The sequence below is a fragment of the Lissotriton helveticus genome, chromosome 10 (assembly GCF_964261635.1).
Source record: "Lissotriton helveticus chromosome 10, aLisHel1.1, whole genome shotgun sequence".
Lineage (NCBI taxonomy): Eukaryota > Metazoa > Chordata > Amphibia > Caudata > Salamandridae > Lissotriton > Lissotriton helveticus.
The window spans coordinates 1,165,856,314-1,165,880,439 of NC_136071.1; positions in this window are offsets into that span (position 1 = coordinate 1,165,856,314).

Sequence of the window (24,126 nt, forward strand, 5' to 3'; positions counted from 1 at the left end):
CGAGCTGTCTTGCAGCCATCATGGCGTCGAGCTCGATTCTTCTCATTAGTTTCATATTTCTCATGAGGGGTTGTTCCTAATGTTTCTATTTTAGCGAGGTCAGAAAAGAGATCCCATCAGTGGCCTACTGATTTTACTCGATTCCTTTTGGTTTCCGTAACGATTTTTATGTTTTTGTTTGCTAGCACGATACAGCGGCTAACCCGCAATTTTTTATTTATATATTTATGTCCTTTTTATTAGGGGCGTTCTCCGGCGGAGCCGGATGATCTACCTCTAATAAACGGTCCGGGCTGAACCACCTACCAACAAACGGAGCAAAGATAGGCATGACGGGTTACAAAGGGGACAAAAGTCTGCACTACCTATCCTTCACTATCCGCAAAGACTAAACAGAGTATTGCGACCCTGTGCTTATTTGTGAATAGAGAATAACCCAAAGAGAACCAATTCCGAACGATCAATGTTCGGTCAAACAATCAATCAAATGAGGGATAAAAATAGGCACGACGGATTACAACGGGGGCAAAAGCCTGCGTTACCTATCCTTCACTATTCACAAGGACTAAACAGAGTATTGCGACTCGTTGCTTTTTTGTAAATAGAGAATGATCCAAAGAGAACCAATTCCAAAACAGTAAATGCTTGGATAACAATCAATCAAATGGAGAGGGAAGTAGGCACGACGGGTTACAACGGGGGCAAAGGCCTGCGTTACCTACCCTTCACTATCTGCAAAGACTAAACAGAGTATGGCGACTCCGTGCTTGTTTGCAAATAGGGAATCTCTCAGAAACAATCAAATAAGTAATACTAGTATTTTCAAACAATCAAACAATCAATTCGCAATTCGTCGTGTTTACACGACCTTACCCGGACCGCATGGACAGTTTCTCGTCTTCCGCTTCCAGCGCCTGATCGTCCTCTATTCTCTGTAATTGCTGTGGCACTCCTGATGGTTCCCAGTCAGGACCGTAGATCACTCGAGAGAGGTCTGCTCGGAACCGGTGAAGTTCGGATGATCGGCTGCCAGACGAGGGTCTATCGGGCAGGTGCACTACCCGATCGTTGCAGTCATTCACTCTGTTGTTGGTACCTCTCTCACTGGATCCACGCGTCGCTGATGGGCCCCACATTTGGGACGCCAATTGTTGAAAGGTAGGGCCGAATTCGACCAAGAACCCTTCAGTATTTGCCCGGCGTTAGCCGCCTCTCATACCATTCGAGATTACCAAACAAAGAGGCAGGCGCTGGAGACAGAAGGCAGGAAACAGGAGTTTATTCCGACGGAGCAGAACACGTCAAATCAGACAACAGGGTATCTTCTCGAGGTGCTCTAAACGCATCCTTGAGGCCTGGCCTCTTATACACAGGTTTATTGCTTTATTACATGAAACACATTCTTGTCAATACTTGATGTACGGAAAGACATCCTCGGAATCCCCGCTTCACCCTCGTTCCCACACATATTTACAGTAGAGTTCCCACCTCGACCTCAGCATGTGGTGGTTGTCGCGCAGCTGGACATTCTGCTGGGAACGGGAAAGGGGGCGATCGGTCGGATCTGGAGGTGTGAGGGTATTGATTAACCACCGCTCCTTTGATGTGAGGCGGGGCCCTACTGTAGGGGGCAATAAACTGCATCTGCCGGGCTAGGTGATGGCCTGGGATCGGGCTGGACAATCGGGCAGGGAGGAAGAGTTTATCAAAGAAGGGCCTGTTCTTTGAATGAGATGAAAGAGCGAGGGGGTTCAGCACGGGATGTGGCTTGGTGACAGGGTCGTGCTAGAGGTGCGCTTATGGTCCAAGCAGGAGAAACCGGGGGCTGCCGGGGTGCGGGGGAATGATTGCGAGGCTGGGGTGTGAGGGGGAGAGGCGCGCAGGCTATTGGCAGTGGGCAGAGAGGTTGTGACACAAGAATGGCTGCCACCTACTTTCGCGATGGGGCCTAAAAGGGACAAGATGGTGTGGCTACTGTTTTCATGATTGTCGCTCTACTTTCAACAGTGGCTGTGGTGAACATAAATGAACGCCGCTTATGTATACCGATTTTAGTCATTTTCCACAAACCAAGGGAGGGTGGATGTTGTGAAATAGTATTTGAATTAGATAGGAGAAGTGGAAAGTTATTAGTAGAGAATTAATAGATGTCAAATTTTTATGCCAAACTGAAGTGGTCTGGAGTGATGCTGAAGTGGTTGTAACTAGTGGCGGAGGTGATGCTCAGGTGATCCGGAATTATATTGAGATGATGCTGAAGTGGGGGTGCGTTGGTTCCGAGGTGATGCTTATGTGATGCTGAATGATACATAGGTGGTACTGAGTGATGCTGAGGTGGTGCTGAGTGATGTTGTGGTGATGAGTTATGCCGATGTTGTGTAGCTGAACTGGTGCTTATGTGGTACCAAGTGATGTTGTTTATGTTCTGTGTTGAGGTGTTGCTGTATTGATGCTGAAGTGGTGCTGCGTTGGTTCTGAATTGCTGCTGAGGTGGGGCTGTGCAGGTGCTGAGCTGGCATTGCACTGGTGGTGGTGCACTGATGTGGAGTTGGTGCGGTGCTAGTGCTGAGATGGTGTTGTGTTGATAATGAGGTTTTTTCTGTAGTGCATCTGGGGTAGTGTTGTGCTGATGGTGACTTGTTGCTGCACTGGTGGTGGTGGTGCACTGATGAGGAGGTGTTACTGTGTTGATGCTAAAATTGTTACGTGGTGATAAGATGCTTAGGTGGTGCTGTGCTGGTGCTTTGGTGGTGCTGTGTGATGCAGAGGTGCTGCTTTGTGATGCTGTTGTGGTGCTGAGTGATGCAGTGGTGGTACTGAGTGATACTTTGTTGGTGCTGTGTTTGTGTTTAAGTGGTGCCTAGTAATGTAATTCTGGTGCTGCGCTGATGCTGAGGTGATGCTGCACTGGTGTTGATGTGATGCTGTGTTAATGCTGAAATGGTGCTGCATTAGGGATTATTTGCTGCTGAGGTGGGGCTGCGCTGGTTCTGAGTTGGTGCTATGCTAATTCCATGGTAGGGTGAGTTGGTGCCTCATTGCTGCTTTGCTGATGCTGGGCTGGTGCTGAACTGAGGTGATGGTGTGCTTGTGGAAGGTGGAAGATGGTGCTTGTTGGTGCCAAGTGATACTGAGGTGGTGCCTAGTGATATTGAGGTGGGTTTGTGTGATGCTGAAGTGGTGCTGATTGATGGTAAGGTGGTGTTGAGTGATGCTGAGGTGGGGTTGAGTGATGCTGGGGTGGTGCTGACTGATGCTTGGTGATGCTGAGTGATGCTGAGGTGGTGCTGAGTAATGTTTTGGTGATATTTATGTGATGCTGTGCTGGTGATGCATTTGTGCTGAGTTGCGGCTGAGGTGGTGTTCTGTTGATGCTGTGGTGGGGCTATGCTGGTGCTGAGTTGGTGCTGAGTTGGTGCTGCATTGATGCAGTGGTAGTTCTGTTTTGAAGGGGTGGTGTAGATTGATGATTAGGTAACGCTGTACTGGTGGTTAGGTGGTGCTGAGTGATGCTGTGGTAGCACTGAGTGATGCTTTGCTGGTGCTGTTCCCATGCTAAGGTGGTGGTGCTGCACTGATGCTGAGGTAGTGTGGTGGTGCTGCAGTGGTGCAGAGGTAGTGTTGAGGTAGTGTTTTGGTGCTGAGGTAGTCTGCGCTGGTGCCATGGTCTGAGGTGGTGCTGCACTTAGACTGAGTGATGCTGAGGTTGGTGTTGTGGGAGTGCAGATGCGTGCAGTGGTTTTGTATAGATGACTGGCTTTAGGCAACTCTTCTTATAAAAAACTGTGCCTATGCAAAACGTGCTTTTCTTCTATGATATACTTTTATAAGCTTAACAGAAAAGTGAATTTAATAAAAAAAAGTCCTTCACATAATTGGAATGTACCAGGTAAAGTGTTTTGTTTTAAGTCTGAAATATTTTTTACTTTGGAGCACTCCCCACATACTTAAAAACGCATTTGCTCCCTTTTATTGTTATTTGGCATTACAGATACGCTGCTCTCTTATTTTGCACTATGAAAAGGGAAAGTGTGAAACCCAGCAAATGGCAGATACAGTCAATTGGTTGCGCAGAGGTGTGAAAGGAAGCACGCACCATAGAGCAGAAAATACATGAATGTTAAAAGGTAAATTTTCAAGCTGTGTACTGTGCAATGGGGGGAAAGGAAGCACGCACCACAGCTGTTCACTGTGCAGAGATGTGAAAGGTAGCACGCACCACAGCTGCGCCGAAGCATTATTTAGCAGCCGGTGCCAGCAAGCACCCACAAAAAGCAAGTGCTAATAATTAAGTACCAATGTGCGCACTGGCACACACCAGCTCAAATTACGCCCCCAGCAAGGACTTGCTTTACGCCCCATGGATCGAGCAAGTCAGAAATGCAATATGGGGAAAGGAAGCACGCACCACAGCTGTGCAGAGGTATACAAAGAAGCGCGCACCACGGTGCTGAAAAAACGTGTATGTTAAAAGGTGTAGTCAATCTATAAGCTGTGTACTGTGCAATGGGGGGAATGGACGCACGCACCACAGCTGTACACTATGCAGAGATGTGAAAGGAGACTCAGTCGTGTACGCATAGGCTATGCTGATACATCCCCACGTTTGGGCACTCCAAGTGAAACAAACAGTTTTCAAAAAGTTGTAGTTCCAACGAATTTATTCTTAGTTCAATAAAGTTTGTAATTCAAATAGGGTGTGATATTCCATTCATATCAAAACAGTCCTTAGATTTGTAGGTTTTAAATGAGGAACGAGCGAGTTAAATACTCCAATGCATTTCGGGCATAGCCCTTTTTCAAGGAGTTCTATAAAGAAGAAGAAATGAAGAGGGTGTGAGATGATGAAACGGAAAAAATGCAACGAAAAAACGGGTAGTGGTAAGTGGTTTACAGAGTCTAAGGGTGAGTGAACCGTGGGGTGTCAAGGGATGGCTAATAGTGGAGTTAACATGCCGGTCTCCATGTGAACCAGAACGAGGTGTGGTGAAATTATAAATGGTGCCTTCACCAAGAAATGCGTAAAACTTAACAAGTGCGTGAACCTTAAAAAATGCGTGAACCTTAAAAAAACATGGGCTTAACGCTTAAAGGTAATGCGAATTTACAGATCTGGTGTGAAAACTTACTTCAGAGTCCTCTGTAACGCGTCGCGTCACAGAACGAGTTCAATGGCATTCAGGAGAACGCTGCCGAGTGAGTGCCGGCGGTATGGTCTGTTAAGGACGGGGTAGTAAACATTAAAGAAGGATACGAAGGTGGTTGGACTACTGGGCGGTGAGCGCCATGTTGGAGTGGTGTATGTGACTACGTATTTCCTGAATGGGAACATGTATGAAAAGATGAAAAAAGGTGAATGGTAAAAAAGGTGACCCAGGGAGAACGTAAAGGGTGATGAGTGAAAAGGTAAAAAGAGCAAAACGTGTTAAAAGTAATAGGAACTGTGTGAAACACAATGATAATAATAATGATAATAAGCAACACTACTAATGATAATAAAACCAGTGCGCAAGTATGAGAACAATGTGGCATGAAATACAGTGCAATTACAAGTAACAGCTATATTCAAGACGGTCATTAAGGCCGAACGGTTTGTAGGTCTGCAGACGGTATATCCATTCCAATTCTCTTTTGAGGAGTTGTTTGTTGTTGTCAACTCCTTCTCTTTTGTTAACAGTCTCTAGGATGATGAACTGTAGCTGTGCGATGGAATGACGAGCTTCTGAAAAGTGTTGTGCAATGTTAGACTTCACATTAATGAGACGAATATTTGATTTGTGCTCATTCAGTCTAATTTTCATTTTTCTTTCGGTTTTACCCACATATAATTTACCACATGGGCATTTAAGGGCATAGATGAGGTTGTTCGAGTCACAAGTGGCATTCACGTGAAGTTTAATGTTATGGCCTTTCATTGGATGGCAGATGGAATTGCCCTTAATAACGGAGTTGCAATGGCTGCAATTGAAGCATGGTTGTGTTCCTTTATATCGCACGGTAGGACTGCTTGAGCTAGACAAAATTTCCTTAATGTTTTTGCATCTGGTGTGTGCAAACAAGGGTGGCAGTTGGAACATGTTCTCAAAATCTGGTTCGATTTGAAGAATCGGCCAGTGTTTCATGATTATTTTCTTGTAAATCTGACTTGCTGTGGAATATTTGGAGACCAGGACTATCCGTTGTTGTTCCTTGGGTGGTTTCTTCTTCAGTGAATCTTCTCTAGAGATAAGTGCCACACGTGTTTGTGCCTCAGTTAAAACGTTGGTGGGATACTTTCTATCGGAGAATCGTTGTTTCATCTCATCCATGCGTTGATTCATGGTGGTTTCATCTGAAACGATGCGTTTTACCCTTAGAAGTTGAGAAAAAGGCAAATGCTTCTTTAAGGATTCGTGATGATGGCTGTGATAGTGTAAAGAGTTGTTGCGATCTGTACGCTTTCTGTAAAGATCAGTCGTGAACCCGTTGGGTGTGATTTTAATGAGAACGTCCAGAAATGCAATTTCAGACTCGTTGATTTGCCATGTGAGCTGAATTCGATCATCCTTGGAATTGAGCTGTTGAAGAAATAGTTCCAATGATTCTTTGGTGTCAGACCAGATGAAAAACAGGTCGTCAATATACCTGACGTACATTTTTATCTTGGTGAGTTGATTGGGATCACTGTATATGTGTCTTCTTTCAAAGTTCTCCATGTATAGGTTAGCGTATGACGGGGCAGCGCAATTTCCCATCGCCATTCCTGAAAGCTGCAAAAACCACTCATCGTTGACCTGGAAGTAACTGTGATATAAAGTAAACCCCATTAGTTCCAGTAGTTAAATTTGCATGTTGGCATCAATGTCACTATTGAGTAAAGCGGCTTCAAAGGCTTCTATCCCACCCTCATGGGGGATGGATGTATATAGGGAAGCGACGTCGGCAGTACACAAAAGGTAAGAATGTTGATCCACTATTTGAATTGCAGCCAATTTGGTTAAGAATTCAGTGGTGTCCCTGATATAGCTGGGAGCTCTGGTAACAATAGGTTGCACGTATCGGTCAATAAATTTGCCTGTTGATTCGTGTATTGAGCCTTTCGTTGACACGATAGGCCGAAATGGAGGGTTGTTGAGGTCTTTGTGTATCTTAGGACACATGTGGATGCTAGGGCTCCTCGGATATTGAGGTAACAGGTAATTCTTAGTACGTTCTTGAATCACACCATCACGAAATGCTCTCATGACGATGTCTTGAAGTGTGTTATGAAATTCCCTGGTGGGATTCCCTTCTAATTGTAGGTACAAGCTAGTGTCGCGTATATGTTCTTCTAGCCGGTTGGTGTACATGGCAGTGTCTAAGATCACGAGGGCTCCTCCCTTGTCGGCTTTAATACACCTGATTGTATTATTGTTTGCCAATGATTTCAGGACATCACGATCTTTGGTGGTAAGGTTTTGACGTGAACTCTGTTTCTGGAAATTGATCTTTAGTAGGTCCTTGCGAACCAATGTTTCAAACAAATCAATGGATTTGTGACTCACTGGAGCCAAGAAGGTACTGGACGGTCTCAGACCTTTGAGTTCATCTGGCTTGTTGATGCTAGTAGGGGGTGAAATTTTATCGAAAAAATGACGTAACCTCAACTTTCTGGTGAACTTGAAGGTGCTCACTTCGAGTTCTAATAAATTAGTGTGAGCCGTGGGTGTGAACGATGTGCCCTTTTCTAGTACTCTCATTTGTTGTGGAGTGATCGTTGTGCCGGAAATGTTAATAACTAAATGTTCTTTTTTGGTTTGGGATCTTTGGTGATGGTTTTGCTCCGGGTGGTCGGAGCGGAAGGTTCTTTTTCTTTTGTACTGGCTCCTCCTGAGTCTTCGGCGTTGTCGGTGCCTTCCTCTAAAAAATGAACCGTAGAAGATGTAGATGTACTTGCGGTTTCATGAATGGATCTTGAGGATGCATTAGTGCGAGGTGGGCGAGTGGACGTATCACTACCAGAAGATGATGTATCGGTTTGTGTATTGGTTGGTCGGTTACGCCGACGCTGGGCATATATATCTGCCCATGAATAAACCTCGTCTAACTTGTAGTCAAGCGTATCCCTGCGGAATTTCCTGACTTTGCGTTCTGTGATTTCTTTCTGGTGTTTGTCTAAGGTGATTTTTAAGTCTTCCAACGTGGTAGTGAGTTCCTCGGGAGTGAGCATTTCTTTGAGGTCTTTATCAATTTCTTTTATTTCTGATTCCAATTCTTTGAGTATATCGGAGAGCTCTTCAACAATTAACAAAATGAGATCCAGGCTACATTTGTTCAGTATTCTTTCCCATTTTTCCTTAAAGGATTTGGAGTTCTTGCATAGAGAGGGTTTTAGAGCGATACGCAAACCGCGAGGGATTCTGAGTGCCCTGTGATATTTCAATAGAGTGCTCGCATGGAGCTTTTGGTTGATATGTCGCTTGGAGAGATATAAAAGTTGTCTGATACATTGTTCTCGGTTGCGGCTGGTGGAGGTAGGAGTGAGGTCTTCTTCAATTAGAGAATAGATGCGTTGACGTTCCTCTTCGTCATACGCTAGGGTTTGTGCTCGTGCTTCAGTGCTTCTGCTGATGTCTTCGAATTGCATAATGAGGCGTGCTGATCACTCGTGGCGGAAGGAATAGATAATCGATGTGGTGATGAGTGATGCACTGCAAGTGTATACGGGTAGAGAGTAGGCTTAACAGTTAGTGGGTGCGCCGGTGGGTAGTGTTTCCGTCAGAACACAAAGTAGAATGAGACTCAGTCGTGTACGCATAGGCTATGCTGATACATCCCCACGTTTGGGCACTCCAAGTGAAACAAACAGTTTTCAAAAAGTTGTAGTTCCAACGAATTTATTCTTAGTTCAATAAAGTTTGTAATTCAAATAGGGTGTGATATTCCATTCATATCAAAACAGTCCTTAGATTTGTAGGTTTTAAATGAGGAACGAGCGAGTTAAATACTCCAATGCATTTCGGGCATAGCCCTTTTTCAAGGAGTTCTATAAAGAAGAAGAAATGAAGAGGGTGTGAGATGATGAAACGGAAAAAATGCAACGAAAAAACGGGTAGTGGTAAGTGGTTTACAGAGTCTAAGGGTGAGTGAACCGTGGGGTGTCAAGGGATGGCTAATAGTGGAGTTAACATGCCGGTCTCCATGTGAACCAGAACGAGGTGTGGTGAAATTATAAATGGTGCCTTCACCAAGAAATGTGAAAGGAAGCACGCAGCACAGCTGTACACTGTTCAGAGATGTGAAAGGATGCACGCACCACAGCTGTACACTGTGCAGAGATGTGAAAAATAGCACGCACCACAGCTGTACACTGTGCAGAGATGTGAAAGATAGCAGGCACCACAGCTGTAGACTATGCAGAGATGTGAAAGGTAGTAGCACGCACCACAGCTGTACACTGTGCAGAGATGTGAAAGATAGCACGCACCACAGCTGTACACTGTGCAGAGATGTGAAACACAGCACGCACCACAGCTGTACACTGTGAGATGTGAAAGGTAGCACACACCACAGCTGTACACTCTGCAGGGATGTGAAAGATAGCACGCATCACAGCTGTACACTCTGCAGAGCTGTGAAAGATAGCATGCACCACAGCTGTACACTGTGAGATGTGAAAGGTAGCATGCACCACAGCTGTACGCTGTGCAGAGATGTGAAAGATAGCACGCGCCACAGCTGTACACTGTGCAGAGATGTGAAAGAAAGCACGCACCACAGCTGTACACTATGCAGAGATGTGAAAGGTAGCACGCACCACAGCTGTACACTGTGCAGAGATGTGAAAGATAGCACGCACCACAGCTGTACACTGTGCAGAGATGTGAAAGATAGCACGTACCACAGCTGTACACTATGCAGAGATGTGAAAGATAGCCCGCACCACAGCTGTACACTGTGCAGAGATGTGAAAGACAGCACGCACCACAGCTGTACACTGTGAGATGTGAAAGGTAGCACGCACCACAGCTGTACGCTGTACAGAGATGTGAAAGATAGCACGCACCACAGCTGTACACTGTGCAGAGATGTGAAAGATAGCACACATCACAGCTGTACACTGTGCAGAGATGTGAAAGATAGCACCCACCACAGCTGTACACTATGCAGAGATGTGAAAGGTAGCACGCACCACAGCTGTACACTGTGCAGAGATGTGAAAGATAGCACGCACCACAGCTGTACACTGTGCAGAGATGTGAAAGATAGCACGCACCACAGCTGTACACTATGAAGAGATGTGAAAGATAGCACGCACCACGGCTGTATACTGTGCAGAAATGTTCAAGTTCAAGCATTTATATAGCGCACTACTCACCCAGAGGGTCTCAAGGCGTTGGGGAGGGGGTTAATTATTTATCGAATAGCCATGTTTTAAGTTCTTTTCTGAAGGAGATGTGGTTCTGTGTAAGGCGGAGGTGAGTGGGGAGTGAGTTCCAGGTCTTGGCCGCCAAGTAGGAGAAGGATCTGCCTCCCATGGTGGATCTTTGGATACGCGGTACTGCGGCGAGGGCTTGATTGGCGGACCTTAGTTGGCGGGGGGGAGTGTAGAAGGACAGTCGGGTGTTGAGGCATTCGGGTCCTAGTTTGTAGAGGGCCTTGTGTGCGTGGGTGAGGAGACGGAACGTAATTCTCTTTTTGACGGGGAGCCAGTGGAGGTCTTTCAGGTAGCCGGTAAAGTGATCTTGTCGAGGGATGTCCAAAATGAGTCTCGCTGATGCGTTTTGGATGCGTTGGAGTTTTTTCTGTAATTTGGCTGTGATTCCAGCGTATAGGGAGTTTCCGTAGTCCAGTCGACTCGTGACCAGAGCGTGGGTGACAGTTTTTCTTGTCTCGGAGGGGATCCAACTGAAGATTTTTTTGAGCATACGAAGTATGTTGAAGCAGGAGGATGAGACGGCGTTGACTTGTCTGGTCATCGAGAGTGAGGAGTCGAGATGTGAAAGGTAGCCCGCACCACAGATAAACAAAGGCATTATTTAGCAGGGTGCCAGCAATTAATTAGGCTCTATACCTTTCATCATTGCTGTTGCATTCTATTGATTGGTCATGAATGCAAAGGTCACTAAAGCTAAACCTTAACGAATTTGTAAAACAGTAACTCAATTTTGACAGGAGCATTGTGGTTGTAATTATCAGCGAGTGGTTGCAATCATATGTTTGTGAACACTGCTTGAGTTACTGCTCCATAAAAATGGTTTTGTGTTCTTTGTTTCAGGACAAGACAAATAGTTGATACCATATAGTTATTTCATATAGTGTATAGGGTGCGTAGCTCATCTCTACACTATTTATTGTGCGTTGTACACAGTCTACCATTTGAGTTCCCATTTATACTGTAAGCATAATATTTTGTGTTTGAGTTATTTTTAAAGTTTTTGATACAACTTTAGCTGGACAATTACCTCTTTTTGCAAATGTAATAATTGTGTTGCCAATCAAACTTCAACGAAATGTATTGTTCTGCTTCTAAGCAATTACAATATAATTATAATGCAACACAGTAGTCAATCATTAAAATCAATCAATCAATCAAAAGTCTTTATTTCGGTTTTACAGTACCATAAAAGAAAGAAGCACATAGATCTTGCATGGCAATAATCAGAATAAATGGCACTGTAGATTAAAATACTTCCTATACAGGCTTTTGATAATTTAAAGGAAGATACAAATTAGGATAAAAAGCTTATCACAAAGATACAGTATGTACATAGTGCAAATATAAGCATATTTAAATATTTAAAAGATGCGTCCCCTCATCAAAATTAAAATAGCAGTGAGCAAATATTTGAAACATACAAAATGATGCTATTAAAAAAAAATGATTATGATTTCTCTCAACTCCTAAAATGGACATGTTTACCAGAGCTTGAATTGCTGAGCTCTTCCTTTAGACTTATAATAAATAATAGGTCATTTATATATTATAAATTTCAAGGCACGATGCAATTAGACCTTATTCTCCGTGCAGTCCAAAGACACTTGGCAGCTGCAAATGGGACTTTCTTTTTTCCATAGCGCGGTAAAACTAACGCTGCGTCAACCTTCCTGATGTCATATCTAATGAGTTCTGGTTTCAACCATTATCTTCTCAGAGCTGCTGACCAGGAGCAGCTCAGGAAACAAATGTGATATTATATCTCATGATGAGCTCTCACATTGACAGGCAGTTTCGGGTTAAGAATGTCAATCTTGGGTTTGCGCGCGGGGGGGTGCAGTTAAGTGATAATTGTGTTGTACTGTACTTAGACTCAGGTGTCACCACCTCCCTTGAGCTATGCAATGACTGCTTATGTGCTTCTACACAGAGGCAAGCGAGATTTATTGAGGACAATTTTATTTTGCGGACCAAGTACCTTGGGGAATATCAACAAGGGGCCGCGATACAATTATCGCCGCTTTAGCTTCAGTTTTTGGGCAAAAAGCGGCAATAATTGTATCGCACTATCAGCATGGACACGCTATCGCGTGTTTCCATGCCTCTGTGTGCCCTTTCTCTTAACACCCAGCTTTGCATCTCTAATGAGATGCAAAGTGGGCGTTCCTCATTAAATAGCGTCAGAAATGTCGCTAACAGACATTTCTCCTATCAGCTAACCTGCGTAGCGATAAGAAATGTAGCGCTAAAAGCGCTTGTCGCCCCTTTCCTTACGCCTGCTTTCTTTTTTTACTTCGCGATGATAGCCTATGTGAGGTGGATTGTGCGGATGAATCCACCCTGCCCTATCATCAACGGATCGCCTATCGATGTGCGATTATTGCTGGATTTCCAGCGATAGTTGCACTTTTTGCAACTATCGCTGGATTATATATCGCTTTGGAGATAAGTGTTGCTGATAGCACGCTATCTCTACAATATAATCCAGTGATAGACGGCGATAATTATCCTCGCACTAAGCACGCCTAGCGATTTTTATCGCCGGCTGTTGCTGATATGCCACGTAGTGTCCTGGGAAGGGTGCAACTTCTGAGTTTTGGAGTGCTTGGTGGTTCCTGTGGCTCCTGCTCTTGGGGTAAAAGCCTGCCAGAATTGTTGACCCGGGAGGACCTGAAAGACATTTAAACTGATAGTGTGAGAAAATCTTGAGTTTTTTATTTATTTTTTTCTGAGTTTTTTATAGCGCCAACTTGACCAGAAGGTATCGGTATCAGAGTTCCTTACACGAGCACCAGTTGCGTTACATGAGGACACATTCTTTTTTTTAGGCACGAAGAGATTAAGTGATTTGCCCAGAATCACAGGATGTTGTGCGGTCTTGCCGAGACTCGAACCTGGTTCCTCAGATTTGAGGTCGACCACCCTAGCCATTAGGCCATCTCCTCTCCCGAGTTAGTGAGCATGCAGAGTATACTAGAGAACTCTATAGAATTTACCATCAAAAATAATAATATTCACTTTCAGTGGCTGGTGTGTGCCTGGGTGTCATACTATCTAAACACTGACGTTTTAGATCATTGTTTTACTTGGCCCTTTTTGCAGAGTCATCCCCAGACTTTTTGCTTTCACTGTCCTGTTTTCTGAACCTCATTTTTGTTTGGTTTTAGGACTCTGCTCATTTTACTACTGCTGACCAGGGATAAAGTGCTTGTGCTATTTCCCTTAAACATGGTGAAATTGGCTTACCCCCACTTGGAACGTTTAATTTACTTGTAAGTCACCAGTAAAGCGGTACTACATAACCCTGAGCCTGTAAATTAAATGCAACTAGTGGGCCTGCACAACTGATTGTGTCACCCACTTAAGTAGCCTTTTAAACATGTCTCAGGCCTGCCATTGTAGCATGTTTGTGTGGTTTAAAACTGCCATTTTGACCTGCCAAAATAAACCTTTGCCTGGTCTAAACCTTTCTTTTTAATACACATACTTCACCCCTAGGTTAGACTAAACAGTCCCGTCAGCAGGGTGCCATGTATCTAGAAAGATGGACATGCACTTTCAAGTCTTACATGTCCTGGTAGCGAAAAAACTCTTAAACTCATTTTTCACTACTGCAAGGCCGACCTCTAATAACATAACACTGAGTTAACTTATTACATTCGATAAAGGATAACTTTCAATTGGGAGCAGGTGGGAATGTTGAACGTGGTGCCTAAAGAATTGAAATGTAATGGTAAAATTGGATTTTATGTCACAATTCTGAAAATGGCACTTTTAGAAAGTGAACCCAATAAGATGGATAGAGCACTGAAAGTTTTCAGACACTCACCCCCAATCACTATTAGATCTAGGTTGAATCCATCATTGTTCTTTTGCTCACTTCATCTACCCAGTTCAGACCCAGCCATAGGCAAATCAGTCTTGACCCTGTTCCTCATGGGAACATTCCAGCCGAGCTGACAAGCCAGGTCTTCCCTGGACCAGAAACAAGCATCCTGGGACCGGTTTCGGGGTAACACTAGTCATCAGCCAAGCTAGCTTGAATCCAGTGGTAAAGTGAACTAGGGGCCCACGTCTGGGCATACCCTACCAACTTCAGCCGAACAAAGCAAACACAATAAGATGATGGACAGAGCATCAAAACTTTGCAGACACTCAACCCCAGTCACTATTAGCTCTGGGTAGAATCCATCATCCTTCTTTTGCTCACTTCACCACCCCAGTTCCGACTCTGCCACATGCAAATCAGTCTTGACCCTGTTGTTCATGGGAACAGTCCAACCCGAACTGCCAAGCCAGGTCTTCCCTGGACCGGAATCAAGCATCCTGGTGCGGGTTTTGAGGTAACACACCTCATCAGCCAGGCTAGCTTGAATCCAGTGGCAAATTGGGCACGGGACCCACGTCTGGGCATAACCTGCTAACTTAGGGAAAACAGTGCAAACACAATAAGTTGATGGACAGGCCATTGAAACTTTTCAGACACTCACCCCCAATCACTATTAGATCTAGGTTAAATCCATCATCGTTCTTTTGCTCACTTCACCACCCCAGTTCAGACCCAGCCATATGCAAATCAGTCTTGGCCCTGTCCCTCATGGGAACAGTCCAGCCCGTACTGCCAAGCCAGGACTTCCCTGCACCAGGAACAAGCATCCTTGGGCTGGTTTTGGGATAAATCTCCTCATCAGCCAGGCTAGCTTGAATCCAGTGGAAAAGTGAGCAAGGGACCCAAGTCTGGGCATACCCCAAGAACGATAATGGATTTAACCCAGATCTAATAGTGACTGGGGGTGAGTGTCTGAAAAATGTCAGCACTCCATTCACCATCTCCTTATATTTGTTTGTTCGCCATAAGTTGGCATGATCTGTAGATTTTAACAAAAATATCGTTTTGTTTCCACCCCAAGGGGGCAAAAGTAACTTAAAAACATTGTGACACACGTTCACCTTTTTGCTATTTAATGCTGTATGTGAGTGTTAAACTAATACTCATAAGGCGAAATCTTTGCCCAGATAGTGTTACCATGTATAACAAGCATTGGCAAAGCTAGTCTGCCTCTCTTGTGGGGGAGCTATTGCCTTGGCTAATCGGATGGAGTTGGACAATGGGAAGGTGAGTGGTGAGGAATGGGATGGTAAAATAAAAGTGATGTGAAGCAGCCAGCGCTGGTCACATCATAGTAGTTTTTTGTCCTTATGGTAGTTGAGGGGAGGGAACTAAGCAGCAGCGACAACCAGGGGGCGGGAAGGGAACCAGCAACACAGCCAGGTGAGGGAGATGAGAAGGTAATAAGCAACACAGACAGGGTTGGGAAGGGAATAACCAACATGGGCAAGCACAGCAGTGGAAGGAAATAAAAAATAATACCTCAGTCACATCACCAGCAGCTGGAGGACCCCAAACCAGATGAAGCCGTATCACGCTTCTCAATTAAAAGGTAGCAATGAGAGTGACAGCGAAGCCTGCGAATGGTAAGCAATTGCAGACTCCATGCCTCTAACACTACATCTCTCACGAGGGAGAGCAGGCGAGACCTAAAATGCCAAAATAATACTGGCACAAAATGTGTCACAGTAGGCTGCATACTTTTCTCAGGGTCAAGTCGGATTTGCATATGGCTGGGTCCAAACTGGAATGGCACGGTGAGCAAAAAACGATGGATTTAGGATCAGATCTCTGTACTGGGGTGAATGTATGACATTGTTCTGCATTCTGTCAATCAATTGTTCTTTTTTGCATTTGTCACCCCAGGTGGGACGGGTATGCCCAGAAGTGGGTCCTGTGCTCTCCATGCCACTGGATTCAAGCTATCCTGACTGATGAGGGCTGAAAGCCCGAAACCGGTCCTAGGATGCTTGTTTCCAGTCCAGGGAGGACCTGGCCTGCCATTTCGGGCTGGACTGTTCCCATGGGGCACAGGGTCAAGACTGATTTGCATATGGCTGGGTCCAAACTGGAATGGCATGGTGAACAAAAAAACGATGGATTTAGGCCTAGATCTCTGTATTGGGGTGAATGTATGACATTGTTCTGCATTCTGTCCATCAATTATTCTTTTTACTTTTCCTAACGCATAATTTAGTCAACCCTGCTCCATAATTTGGTCCTTTCAATTCTGCATCATTCCTTTGACCGGCAGAAGCTCTGCCCTTCCTGCTGGGATATCCGGCTGAACGAAATCGCCTGGTCCGTGGCTAGAACCACACACCATATGGACTGGTCTCGGTCCATCTTATGTGTGGTTAAACTTGAACTCTGGCGACGTAGGGAAACTTCACCCGGACTTCGCGGAGGGCAGAGTCTCAGATCTTCACCCACGCCTCACACATGATGGGGCATTTAAGGATAACACTGCTCTCCTAAAGCCAGCTCTTGTTCGTGTCTGTTTCTAAGCTGTCCAGCTTGTAAATACTTTTTCTGCAGGGAAAAGTCTGAATCCATAATTCATTTGGCGCCTTAAAGAAGAAATAAACTTCAACCCTTTGATGGTGGCCTGGTAAACAGCATCGAGATTTGGATTCTGTGGGCACCGTAGAGGTCGGAGAGTCCTTCAGAAGCAAGCCAAAGTTATGATTTAAGGAGCTGGTAATGTGCGTCTGATTAAAATGAAATTATTGGGTTCCCAGGTGTGATGTATCACGCTGACATGTCCCATTACTCTCCCCCAAAGCCTTCCAGATGCAAGTGGGCAAGAGTGCGGTGTGATATTGTGGGATAACACGGCTGACACACAATTTAACATGAAGATAAACACATTGCCACAGGAAATGGCAAATAAAGAGCTATTGCTAAAGCCATAAAGATTTTTTATTTTAATATATTTGCGACGTTCGTGCACCTGTGTGCTCACAGCCGTGCACACACACACACTCACACAGCATAAAACACATCTACTTTGTGCCTGTAGCTCACAATTGGCAGCAAAAAGTTAAGGAAATGTGTGTTCCTAGGAAAGAGGAGGGGAGACCAATGGAAATGTAGTAAGCATTGGCAAAGATAGGCATGTTGACTGTTCACAATAATGGATGTTTCCATCCATTCTTTTGTCACACCTGAAGCTAGACCCAAAGGTTAGAAGAAGGGTGTAAATGGGAGGTGAACATTAAATTGCAAAAAACATCCTTCCCTTCCTCTGCACCCTGGAAATGTGGTATTATACCTGTAGACAAAACAAAAGGTACCTTTGCACATTATGAGTAGCTGTAAACAGGGCCCAGTGGCAGCTCCTCGAGGAATGCTGCGGGCGGGGGAGGGGCAGTGTGGGGGGTAGTAAACTCCAGCATACGGCTGAACTGAGTTAAGTAAATAAAGAAAGAAAGAAAACGAATTACATCGCGCGCTCTGCAACGCCAAATGACGCCACTGAAACAGGCAGACTGTCCACCAACATAAAATCGGCCAATTTATGATTAGATATGTGGATAGCTAGGGGAAACATTGTCAACAATGCGGTCACTACACCGCAATGTCGTTGTAACGACCGTGATGTAACCACGATATGCCATTACAACGCAAGTCGACTTGCGCTAGATGGCGTGCTAACATTACAAATAGTGTAGTTTACTATCCCAACACCTTCCCTACTGTTAAGCGGACTGGAGTTGGAATAGTAAATTACACTTTTCTAATGTTAGCACGCCATCTAGCTCAAGTCGATGTAAAGACTTGCATTGTAATGGCATAGCGTGGTAACATTGCAATCGTTGTAACGACCGCGATGTAACGGCACGCGTTGTAATAACTAGCGTTGTTCTGTCATAGATCCATAGCTAGGATAGGACTCCGCAGGGAATAGGGATCTTTTGGGACCTGGTGGCGCTCATGTAAACAAACCGATGTCAGGCGAAAGGGGAGGAGGAGAACCAATGAAGGACATTGGCAGTTAATGCTTTCGAAGACTCCTGGGTGTGTATGAGTGTGGGATGGTCGACTGCCTTGAAGGCAGCTGAGAGTACATCTTCACTTGTGATCCAAAGGGCCTTATCTGCCATGTGCAGGGCTACTGGAATTATGTGGCAGAAGAGGGCCAAATTATGTGGCAGGGTTGAGTAAAATATGCAGCAAGTAAAGGCAAACTATGTGGCATATTTTCTAACAGTATTACTTCTTAATTTCATCATTTTGAAACATGGTAACACTCTCTGGGGAATATATGACATTATAATGCATGCAATTACAACACATGCTTTTACAACGCAGTCTTTACATTGCAACTACCATTACATTGCATGATTTTACAACGCATGCCATTACAATGCATTTTTAAAAACTACCATTACAATGCATTCCATTACAACGCATACCATTACAATGTATACCATTACAACGTATACCATTTCAACGCATAATACTTTTAGGGCAACATTAGGGTAAGTGTTGGATAGATAGTGTAGGGGTAAAAAATTACTATTTCCACTCCAGTGAGTGCAACAGTAGGGAAAGTGCTGGATAGTGTAGGGGTAAAAATCACTATTCCCATGTACCCAAACCCATACCCACCCTAATACTAAAAAAATCTCCATTACTTACCTTATAATACGTTGTTATGGCGTGCGTTGTAATGGTATGCGCTGTAATGGCATGCATTGTAATGGCATGCGATGTAAAGGCAGTTGCCTTGTAACAGTTGCGTTGTAAATGTAGGTCGTTGTAATGGATGTTTTCCCTCTCTGGGCATTGGTTGCACCAAATTAGTACCAATTTAACATCCAAATGTAGCAATAAGCAACAGAAAGGTGTGCAGTCCATCTTTGCTAGGAGCCTTGCACCATGCGGCAACACGTTTTATTGCATTTCAAGTAACTTTTGAACCATTTAAGCTACAAAAAAAAAATTGGTGTTAAAATCTATAGATTATGCGGCAGATGATGGATTATGTGGCAAATGCAGCAAACCTATAACTATGCGTAAATTGTCACAGCTGCACAATCACATAATTTCAGTGACTCTGACCATGTGTCAGGTAGTGGTCTCCATCCTGCAGCTTGATTTGAAGCCAGACTAGTAGTTGTGGAGGAGATGGATAGCAATGCATCAATCTTGGAATTGAACGTAGACTACTGTTCCAATGATCTTGCTGGTGGATGGTAAGTGAGTAAAGTTCTGGCGATTGATGAGGTCATCAGGGTCTAGTATATGTATCTGAAGGAGGATCAGACCTGTCTTGAAAGCTTCTGGTAAGATGCCTTGAGTGAGGGAGGCATTTACAATGATGAGTCGGGGTGACCGCGCATTCCCAGAAAGAGCTTTGAAGAAGGGCGAGGGTAGGACAACGGCTTTATAGGCAGTGGCTTTGAGGGACCTGAGTATGTCGGCGAGATCCCCAAGAGATAAGACTTTGAAGGCTAGCCATTGCAGGTTTTTATGACAATGGGTGGTCATAAGAGATGAAGCTTCATGAAAAAGGCCACAACGTATTAATTGGAAATCATTTCGTAAATAGGCAATTTTTTATTATTTCTTTTGGTAATTGTATATTGTGAGGAATGGGAAAATGTGTTTTGGGGAACATACAAGAGATTTTATTGGGTGACAGGTAGTGCTAACCTTTATTTCCCAAATGAGGAAAAGCCCAGTTCAACAACTCACCTTAATTTTTTCCTGAAGTGGCTCAAGAGATGCCAAGAATATTTTGGAACAATCCACACCTCATTACAACAGTTCTTTCCTTTTTTACCTGCTCAAAAACTCAAAATGGACAAATGCATCTCTTATTCTGCATCTACATAACTAGTTTTGGTGTGTCAGTCTAATACCTGTGTCCTTTTCGTCAAGCGCTTAGAAAGAGGATGTTCCAGCAGCAAACCAGTCCCAAATTCTTTACAGACACCGCCGCGATCATCTGTAATCTTGGCAGTCTTAAGTGCAGAATCATGTCTACAGCTCAGCTTGGCCCATAGTGTGTCACACCTTTCTGGTTTTCCAATACACTGTGAGGAGCATTCTTCACACTTTGGCGGTAGATAGTGTGGGTCAGATCACCAAACAGGTATGCAGGGGTGGCCCCTCCGTTGGAGCGAAGGTGCGTCAAACCTACTTATATTACCCACAAAGCCCCAGAGATGAAAAAAATGGTTATTCATTATCATTTTATTTTTCATTCCCAATCCCGAACAGAGGGTCATGATGGGGGCGGGGCCTCTGCTGAGTGGCAGCAGCGGGTAGAAGGGCGGGGCTGTCTTTTGCACTTGTCTTTTTGGCCAGTCATCTTCCGATGGCCATCCATATATGCGCACTTTAAACCTCTGAACCCAGCTATCTTGAGACAGCTGGAATGAGAGTAAGGGCAGGCCTCCATAGTACTTTGGAGCGGCAAGTGAAGCCCCTCCCTCCAATCAGGGCACTGTTCAGATGCTGCATGTGAGCAGTGCCAGGATTGGGCATGGAAAGTTTCTAGTGGCCATGCTACTGTGGACGGAAGAAGACGTCTGCACTGGAAGATGTCGTGTTCATCTCCAGGTAAGATTTTATTTATGTATCATTTTCACGCTGCCACTGCTTGTGTGCACAAGCGTTTTGAGATATTTTGTCATAGGGGTGATGTGGTCTGTTGTTGTTTATTCTGCTGTGTGGGATTTGCTGCCTTATTTCGATGTGATTTTGTTGTGTTGCACTGCAGTAGTTGTATTGAGTTCTGCTTTGACTGCTTTATTGTGGTGTGCCCTGATATGTTATGTTAAGTTCACTTGTAGCGCGCGATGCCGGAGAGGGTACAAGAGGAAATTAACAAGCAAAGAGGTGGGTCTTAAGTTTCTTTTTGAAGATGGCAGGATTCTGGATGGACCTTAAGGAAAGGGGAAGGGCGTTCCAGGCAACACTGGCCTTCACCATGAAGGAACTGCCGCCCATCCTCTGAAGCCTAAAGCGAGGCACCCGGGCAAGGCATTGGGTCGCAGAACGCAAGGCACGATCCGGGGCATAAGAAGAAAAACGCTTCTGAAGGTAGAGCGGACCAAGGCCATGGAGAGCACGGTGGGCCAACACTAAAGATTTAAACCTGACCCTGTCAGCCACAGGAAGCCAATGAAGAGATCGAAGAAGAGAAGACACGCTGTTCCATGCCGGTATACCCAAAAGCAATCTTGCAGCCGTATTCTGGATAACCTGAAGCTTTTTAAGCAGGTAGCCAGGGGAGCCAACAAAGAGAGCATTTGCGTAGTCCAGGCGGGAAAAGATAAGAGCTCATGTGACAGTTTCTCTAGCCGCTTGAGGGAGCAGCGGGAAAAAGGACCGCAAAGACTTGAGAAGACCGAAGCAACAGCCATCCAGTTTTTTAATATGGGCGGAGAAAGAAAGACTCTCATCGAACCATACTCCCAGGTTTTTTGCAGGCTGTCCCGACCCCTGGGGGAGCTGGGAGTCAGGGGGCCATAGCTGCTCACGGAAGTCAGTAGGGAACCTGCCAAACAGCAGGATTTCGGATTTTTGCTCGTTGCACTTCAACTGAGCATTGTTCAGCAATTTAAAAATGGCGGCCAGACACTTTTGAGCGGCTGCCACCGAGCTGGAGGTCTTATCCCAGGTAAACAGCAGCTGCGTGTCGTCGGCATAGGCCATCACCTTAGCCCCCAGCTCCTCAGCTAGATATAAAAGAGGTGTAACATAAATGTTAAAGAGGAGCGGGCTAAGGGAGGAACCCTGAGGGACTCCAGTGGTGACCGGCTGGGGAAAGGAGGAGAAAGGGGGGAGCCAGATCTGCTCAGCCCGTTCTTCCAAGAAGGATCTAAGCCAGCCCCACGCCACTCCTGAGACCCCAATCTCAGCCAATGTTTGTATGTTTTAAATATTTTTTCATGCTGCTTTGAGTATTATTTTCTTTTGTTCTGTTGTTTAGTTTAACTATGGCAACAGATGCTGCTACATTTCCAGCTAAAAGCAGCATGTTACTTCAACGTTCCCAGTCCAGGCAAGTCTTCACCACTGTCTCCGGTGCTAAAATGGCGCTGCTCCAGCTCTTCAACTACCTAAGATGGAATGTGTCCAAGCCAACAGTGCTCGCTTTATGCGATGCCGGCCATGCAGGTTTCCTCTGCCCCTGTCTGCTCTTACTCCCAATCAATCAATGTTGAAGAGGCTTTTATCTGAACCCTAAACTAGGAGTGTGAAAGGTTGCAAAGTTTTTTCTTTTTTTGCATCCTTTGGCCCTAAACATTTTAGGGAGACTTTGCCAATGACTATATCTTTGCCAATTCTAAGTTTTAAATTGTGACTTTTGTCACAATTTATGTTGCAAGTGAGCATACATTACAATACCTATTTTTTCTGAAGACGTACCTGGCAGAAATGAGACAGGTGCTAGTTCGGTGCTCCTTCAATTGGATAAGCCATGAGTGGAGTGGTAAGGGAATGTTTAATTGATGCAACATTCTGAGTTTCATACCTTAGAATGGGAATAACATGTGAAATATACGGTTTCCCTGGTTTTCCAAGTTTTCCAAGCCTAAAATGTACTCAATTTGCCTGCAGAATTTGCACTGGGTTTTAATAGGTGATCGTGCAGGAGAAAACTCTTAGGTTGCGCAATTTACAAAAAATCCGATCCAAATTTGGGGGCAAATCATAGGTTGCAGCTGACTTGCAACAGGGTTTTTCCTCTTCTTGTGAAGTAGACTATCATTATGCAAAGAAGAAGTCTGCATCTTTTCTCCAGTTTGGGTGGAATTGATTGCAAGCAGGGCCGGCTTTAGTGCTGTTGGCCCCCGTGTAACAATCATTTTTGGCGCCCCCACGTCCTATGACCGCCTCCTCGGATTCTTTCACTACCACCGGGCAAAAGTGCCCATCATCTCTACAATCATAAGTTATTGCTAAACACAGCGCCCCCTACACAGGTCAGCACCCCCTACATGGGGCAGCACCCGGTGCCGCCGCACCAGTTGCACTGCCCTAAAGATGGCCCTGATTGCAAGCATGTCATTTTGCATTGACAATGATCTTGCAATCTGGGGAAAACTGCACTCAAGGCGAAGTGGGGCCAGAATGGCGGCCCTCAGCTCTCCCTGCTCCAAACCCAACAGTAGCTATCAGTAGCCATCAGTTACAAAAGAATGAGGTTGTCAACACATTGCGCCCAATGAGGCCCTGCACTTTTACTGATGCTGTTACTATGGTGCATGGTCTGTCCTGGGGTGGGAACAGGACCAGGTGACAGTCCAGCACATGATCACCTGAGGAGCCCAGGATGTGTGCAACCTGCCAGAACAAGGTAAGTATTAAAACAGTGTCAAATGTTTCTGGGGTGTGTGTGTGTGGGGGTGAGTGCTAAAGGTGTTGTGCCCCCTTGCTTGAATGCTGACCCTCGTATAATGGCGATAATCCTTGGCATACGTTGTGTTTTTGCATGGCATACTTGTGTCCTCCCACAGGAAAATGATAGCCCTGGAATATTTCAGGCAATTCTTGTAATATAGTGGCCGCTCAAGGCATAATTGTGCCCACCAGTGGAAACGTTGCCAGCCGTCGCATAATGATGACAATTCTTGGCATATTGTGGGCATGTAAATGTACAGGAATTTATATAGCGCAAATCACCAAGCGGTTTCTAAGCGCTTGCTTAGGGAACCCGTCCTGGTATTCCCCTGTGAGATAACCCCGGCAGGGTATCCGCAAGGTGAAAGCCAGGCATCCCGCCGCGAGGGGCCGTTGTGGAGATTAAGCAAGCTATTGCCCAGAGTCGCAGAGTGTGAACCCGTGAATCGAGTAGGCACCGGAGCGAGAATTGTCGAGT